This window comes from Hipposideros armiger, unplaced genomic scaffold (assembly GCF_001890085.2).
Source record: "Hipposideros armiger isolate ML-2016 unplaced genomic scaffold, ASM189008v1 scaffold_92, whole genome shotgun sequence".
Classification (NCBI taxonomy): domain Eukaryota; kingdom Metazoa; phylum Chordata; class Mammalia; order Chiroptera; family Hipposideridae; genus Hipposideros; species Hipposideros armiger.
In genome coordinates this window covers 269,323-276,932 of record NW_017731442.1, presented here as the reverse complement: position 1 = coordinate 276,932, position 7,610 = coordinate 269,323, and positions in this window count along the sequence as shown.

Sequence of the window (7,610 nt, the reverse complement as noted above, 5' to 3'; positions counted from 1 at the left end):
GGGGGCTCGGCATATGCACAGCTGTTGCCATGTGCCAGAGCTGAGATGCTCAGGGGAAAAAAGCTTATTTTAGACTGAATTTTGGTGGAGGGAAAGGGTGTTAATGCTTTCATATTGTAGTCTACCAGTGTAGCAACATACAATGTAAATAACATTATAGCAAAGTAATTAACTTCCCCTAAAGAGTTGTAAACACTTAGCAGTTTTATATTACAACCTCTTGTGCTATACGAGAGTTCTGTAGCCAAAAGAAAAAAAATGATTCTTGATTAATGACCTGAGAATATATGAATAAAACAAGAACTGAAAGCAGGGCAACATCCAAAGCCTTGTTCGCAAGCTCAAGGCTTTTAAAATCAATTGAAACGATCTAAGATTCTTCATACCTGAGGCTTCAGAAGCTAAAATATCTCCCCTTCTCTTAGCCTCAGATTCAACAGTGTTTCCCCCCATTTGCGCCAAGGTGATAAGCTGGTTAACAAGCAGAATAAAGACCTGGAACTCATCTCAAGGATTGTTCTATATGAACCTCTTACAGCAATTCATGTTCTGGGAGCTTAGGAACCACTTATTTCTAAACTTAAGTGAATGAAGGATGAATGAATGAATAAGACACAGCACCAGGAAAAGTGGCTAAATCTTTCTTGTGCGTGAGCTGATGAAAGATATACAGTCAGTAGAGTTATTGCTGGTTCTTATCGATTTCCTTGGAATGACTCATGCAAGGATTAAAGGCATCAAATGCAAGGTCTTTGATCTACCTCTTTCTCCAAACACTTAAGCCTTGGTGTGATTCACTAGTGGGAATGTAAGTCCTAAACCTGGAAGAGAAGTTCAAAACTGAGAAACACAGTTCGAGGCATGTGTGTTGAGCATGAAAAATAATCCTTGTTGTCAGCTATATTGATCAGAATTTAGTGACTAAATCTCTTCCTGCCCCCTCTTAAGTTTTTTAACATGCTATTCATTGCAAGTCTATACACAAAAAGTAATTACACACAAAAGAGGTACTAGAATGACATGTGTCCATTTCAAGGCAACAGGTGATAAAATACAACCTAGGTGGGATAACGCCTTTAAAATATTAACCACATTCCCTGATGCATCTAATTTCTCTTCCCTCCTTTGCCTTCCTCTTCACATTCACATGCTTTGCCTCAGGGATGGAGGGGAAAGCATTCATTGCCTCAAGGAAAGCAAATAGCCTGTGAGACTCTTCCCAGTTGTGCATCAAAGCCTGGGTCTTAAGAGAACAGAGGGGACTCTTGGGGTTAGCTCAGTGGATATTTGATAATGACTGTCCAGAACTGGGTGGAGGGGGGGTGCTCTGGGTGGAGGCCAGGGATGCTGCTACACACCCTACAACACGCAGGACCTCTCTCCACAACAAAGAATTACCTGGTCCAAAATATCTATAGTGCCACAGTTGAGAAACCTTGGGTTAGCTAAAGGTTTGAGATGGTTTGAGGAGGGTAGGACCATATTCCTCCAGTAGAAAAAGCTTCCCTGGAATTGAGGATAGTCAAGAAAAGAGAAGTTGGGGGCCGGACGAATGGCACATTGGTTAAGAGTTGGCTTGGGATGCCAGTTCTGAGCATCAGGGCCCCGGTTTGGATCCTACATGAGGGCCAGTGATGCTGCGCCCTCTACAGCTAAGATGGTGAACAACAGCTCGACCTGGAGTTGGGCTGCCGTGAGCCGCTGGTGTTGACATAGGCTGCAGTGGAGCTGCAGTGGGCTGCCATAAGCTACCGTCTAGGGGAGGGCGAACCATCTGCCTCAGCCAGGAAGAGTGCAATGATAATACCAACATGAGCCAGTGAAGCAACGTCCTCCACAACTAGACTGAAGAACAAAAGGACAGCAACTTGCTTGTTCCCCTTCCCCGATTCCCCAACGCTGTTCCCTTTCCCCAATTACCCAATAAAATCTTTAAAAAATAGAAAAGAAAAAAGAAGTCAGATGTAAGTGATACGACTGTAGACATCTGTGCCTTCTGGATAAAGGGGCCCTAATGCTGCCTCCCAGGCAAAGCCCTAGGGATGCAACAAAATAAAGACTTGTGTAATTGCAAAGAGAACCTCTGTATGTCCAGCTTGTGGAGCCCCAGTGCAGAGTCTGGCAGTGAGTCCAGGCAGCAGAAAGAAAAAAACAGATCACATACTAAAAATAAGAAACCAGAATGGCCTTGAACTTCTCAAAAACACTAGGAGCTATTAGATAATAAAACAATGCCTTCAACATTCTTAGAAAAATTATTTCCAATCTAGAATTCTATACCCAGCCACACTATCAGTCAAATGTGAAGATAGAATAAAAATATTTTCAAACATACAAGTCTCAAAAAACTTACCTCTTATATACTCTTCCTAAAAGTTACCAGAGAATATTTTCTAAAACAAAAAGAAGAGAATGTCAAGGAGTGGACACAGGGCATGTGACACAGGAGAGTGGTAGAGGGAATCCCAGTGTCACGGTGAAGGGAGATCTTAGGATGATAGCTGTACCAGATGTGGAGCTCAACAGCCCATACTGGAGCCATGTGACTTCGTATGCATGAAGGCTGTGATTTCTTCTGCCAATATATTGTCTTTTTAATCTGAAGAAGTTGCTGGATGTTGTGCTCCAACAAAATGAGGGTGTAAACCATGAGAGAGGAAGAAGATGTGACGTCCAAGAAACAGGGAGCTCATTCAGGATATAGGCACAGGAAATTTCTCAGATAAGAGTGGAAGGAAATCCCAGGATGATGTTCAGTAAGCCTAAAGAGCAACCAGTTCAGAGAGGAAAAGATAGGAGGGATGTCTCCAAGAAAAGAGTGTAACTGATTGATTACTTCACCTGGTGCAGAGAAGCCTTTGGGAGATGTGGGAAGAGTTAGCAATGGGTACAGGGAGAACTAAATGAAGGAAACAATAAGGTAATTATTGACCTCAGGAGATGTGAAAGATAAGAGAGAAAAGATAATAGATTATAATTTTTAGAGGTAATGTTTGGGTATATTAATGTAAACATGAAATGTTTAATAAAAAATTGTAATGTTATTGTACAGGAGGAGGATGCGCGGGGGGGGGACGAGACATAAAGGGGATAATTGTGCAAGAGAGCAATATCCTCATCTACCATAAAAGATTACAATCAAATTATATCCAAAATGAATGATGCAAAAGAGAGTAGAATACACACATTATTTAGAAATGTAGATATGTGTGAATGCCCGAAGAGACAGCTAAAATTATTGCAAGTCCTTGTCTCTGGGACTGTTTTTGTTCATTAATTTTGTTTTAAGCCCTTTTGTTATGTTTTAAAACAACCTACATGTATAGAAAAAATATAAATTACTTTAAAAAGCTTTTGAATTTTAGACACACCAGCAGACTGAACAACAGAAAAGAAACCATATGCATAATTAAAGGGAATTGAGAAAACAAGGCAATTTAGGCTTTCAGGGTCAGAGTAATAAGGGCTTTTTGCTGATATGCTCACACGATGTCAACTTATTCAGATAATTCCTTTGTTTTGGCTGTATGAACTAGGTAATTGTAGGCTGATCTGAATTCTGTTTTTCTTGCATATCCTCTCAATAACCGAGAAGAAATATTTCTTCTTTCTTTTTTTTAATGTATTAAAGCACATTTAAAAATTGTTACCAATTTTAAGAGTAAGTTTAATTTATATAATGCTAGTTTGCTTCAGAAATTAATGTAGAACTAACATAATATTTTAGATAGATATAATTTAAAATATTGAGTTTTATGACTTAAACTATCCTGGAATTTGTTTATCTATTTATAATTTATGCTCCTACTTACTTCAAAAATATCTAAAGTGAATGCGATTTAAATACCTTTCCATTAACTGCTTCAAGTCCTTAGAATGTTGTTTAGAAGGTCTTAGTTAATTTTAATTTATAATATTCTCTGTCTTAAAATTTAGTCCCTTGGTAGCATTTGGTTTATCATTGCCTGCTTTGTATTTATATATGATGTTTCACTGGAGGATATTAAAACACAGCCCACAGACTTTCTGTAGGAAATGATATGATCTCTAGTTTGCAGATGGGGAAGCTAGAAGCACAGATGGCCTTGTCATTAGCCTTAAGAGACGAAGCAAGTTAGAGACGGAACTAAAAATGGCACGAAGGCATTAAGACCCAATTCTTCCACTGCACCATTTAAAGTACTCATGATCATTATCATCTATCGTTATGATGACTATTTTTTGAATACTGACTTGGCACATATTATTAAACTATACTGGGAACTAGATTAAAATCCTTAATGCTTGGCAGCTGTTTTTCTCAGTTATTTCTCAAATTTCCTTCTGTTGCATAATTTCCCCTGTTTTGTTGTAGAGGCATTTAATTCAGAGTAAATGTTAAAAACCTCTGAATGGAATGCCAAGATTGAAATCGCTCGGCCAAGACTACTCACAGGCATCGACTTCTGCTTCGTGCCCTCCTTAATTCTGTCCCGAATTTACCATTAGTTTAATTTAAGAGTCATTGCCATCAAATCACTGTGACCAACTGCCCACACTCCCGCAGGGGCGTTTGATACTCTTCCCTGCAAGTATGTGAAATATTAGCAAGATTCATTCATTCATAACAATAAATGTTATTGCATTTAACACACACTGTTATAATGGAGCATAAGTGTTCAAGACATGACCCTGACCTCTGAACAGCTTAGGGGAGAAAAAACCCCCCACAAGAGATGGAGAGCAGTAAATGATCAAGTGCTGACAAGAAGTGCTGAAGGGAAATGTAAGTTATGTTTTTCTGAGGATGTGCGTCTTCCTCAATGATTTTGTTCTATGGATAACAAGGTTTTTCTTTAAATCCAGGAAATTCCCTTCTCTATAAAATGCCCACTTACTTCCTATAGTCATAGCGCTTAGAATTGGAGAATCTTAGCCTTGTTAACACACCACCTCTGTAATTTAATATGGAGAAATCGAGGCCCAGGAGATTAATTGTTTATCAAAATCTTGGACCAGAACTCATGATTTAAAAATATGCCTAATCCATAAACAAGATGCAAGGAGCAGAAACTGGTGCTTTTAAATGTCTTTTTTCATGATGGAATTTAAATAATTCAGTAGATAGTAGGTTGAGAAGATAAAAAAAAAACATTTCCCCAACTAAAGCCTTTCATTTTATTTTAGTTATTGCGAATAGAAAAAGTCACATAGTTAGCACTCAGAAATTCCCCTTACCCCTGATGTTTTCTATCTAAAATGAGTTGAGGTAAAGTGCTGGAGGGGGTTCATGGGACCGTCTAACTCCTGCCCATCAGGATCTCTGAACAACTAGGAGTGGTTAGAGGGACAACGAAAAGTTCATTTTGCCCAAAAGAAATAGCTTGCTAGAGGATTTGACTCAGAATAAGTGACCAATAAAAGGTAGACAAAGGAATGCATGAATGCATGAATGCAGGATGGCCAGTTGGCTCAGGTGGTTGGAGTGTGGGCTCATAACACCGGGGTTGCTGGTTTGATTCCCACATGGGCCAGTGAGCTGTGCCCTCCACAACTAGATTGAAGACAACTACTTGACTTGGAGCTGATGGGTTCGGGAAAAACACACTGTACTCCAATAAAATAAAATAAAAAAAAGCGTGACTGCAAATGTGCCACCTGAATAGTAAATTTCCATGAATTTTGGCCAAGGTAATAATCTCTGAATTCATGACAAGAGGTAGTTGGCAATTTTCACAAAAATACCAAGCTATCTGTAGCAAAAAATACAACATAAATGAGCATTTAATGGATGACAGATATGAATTGAACCTGACAATTCACTTTTTTTTTCATTCTCCAGCATAGATTAGAAGGCTGCTTTTATTTGAAATAAAAGTACTCATTTTAAAAACCATTACAGTGAAACATTCAATATAGAACCTCAAGAACTTTTTAATTTCTCTACAAAGTAAGAAAAGTGCTTGGGAGTTATCTTCCCATTATTTAAAATATGGTCTGGTAAATGGAAGCCTGGAGAAGTCAAGAGGCTTCTTTTAGAATCAACAATAGAGGGGGATACAAGCCTAAATCTCAAAAAACCGAAACCAATTTTCATTTCATTCTATTGCATAAAATGCAATAGAAATAGGGCACACACATTGTGGTTTTGCTCTGTTTAATTCTTTGTTGGTAGATTGCAGAGGACAAGACAGATGGCTGTTATCATTGCCCGGTATTTCAGAACAGGTAATTCTTGCTGCCCAGCTTGTTGAGCAGGTGTCTTTTATGCTCGTAGGAATATTGTCAAGGTTCAGGCTGGGACACGCGAGCAGGTCATTTCTAAAGAGAGCTCTGCCTGCTTAAATCGGATGATACAGAGTCTCAGACCTGAAAGTGGAGAAAACTTTATCCAGTCCCTTATTTTACTAGATGAAGAAACAGGCTGAGAAAGGTTAAGAGACCAGGCCCAGGTTGGGGCTTAGCAGGAACCAGGTGAGAAACCAGGAATGCATTTAAATTTAATACATCATTTAAAATGGTTTTGTGTGTCAACGTATGCGTCAAAATGTCAAAACACATTTTGAGCCAAATTAGAATATTAATTTGTTTGTCTGTTAGCATAAAATGAAGGGAAAATAAACCAGCCTCTGTTAAATAAGGAATTTGGGTGATCAAATAAGAAAAGGATTTAAACAGGAAAGCCAATAGTCATCAAAATGATGACTAGTTCATAGTCAACTAAACACGTATGTTCAGATAGAAATATTACTTTGATTTTGAATTACGAAAAAAGGATGTATAGGAAGTGAATGAGATGCTAAGAATGAGTAAGGATGGCAGCCTGACTGCTGACTGATGAACATCCCTGGTGGTGGTTGACCCATTTCTTCTTTCTCTGCATTTAACTCTGAGAAAAATAATTTCTCTACATTGCTGCTTAAGACCCCTTGTTTAGTTTGAATACATTTCTAATATGGTATGTGAATTACTTTAACTTCTTTCATTTTGTGTTAAAATAAATTAAGATTTATATAATAATAAAGATTTATATAATTTATATACCAACAATGCATTTTAGTATATAGACCCAGAGACCAATTTAAAACAAACAAACAAAACAAACAAACAAACAAACAAACAAACAAACAAACCCATACAGGATCAGAGACCTAGGCTTCATACAGAAGTTATGGTTTGGAATCGAAGACAAGCTTGCCAGTAGATTGAAGCATGAAGCATGAGCATGACACTCAATGCACAGACAGTGTTCAGAAACTATGGGCTTCAGCCCTAGATTGAGCATTGCAGTGAGCTCACTGAACGTCTCTTCAGCCATTATCCACAAGCAGTATTTATCCACAAGCGGTGTTTTGCCCATTCCTCTGGCAGGGGTGAAATGCCAGGAGTAGAACACCATAATCTCAACTGGCATCTAGCAATGAAAACTCCAGCTAGCCTCGGGAAACTTCCAGAAATTCTTTAATTCTTTACAGGTGCAGAATTGCTGCAGGTGACCAAACTTTGGAGCCAGCGATACAAACGAGAGAGTTAAGCAGTCTGTTACTGTGCAGGAATTCTCTGAGCAAAGAGGAGAAAGATGTCTCCCTTTCTGGTGAGAATGACTCACTTGGCAGAGCTGATCTCTTGAG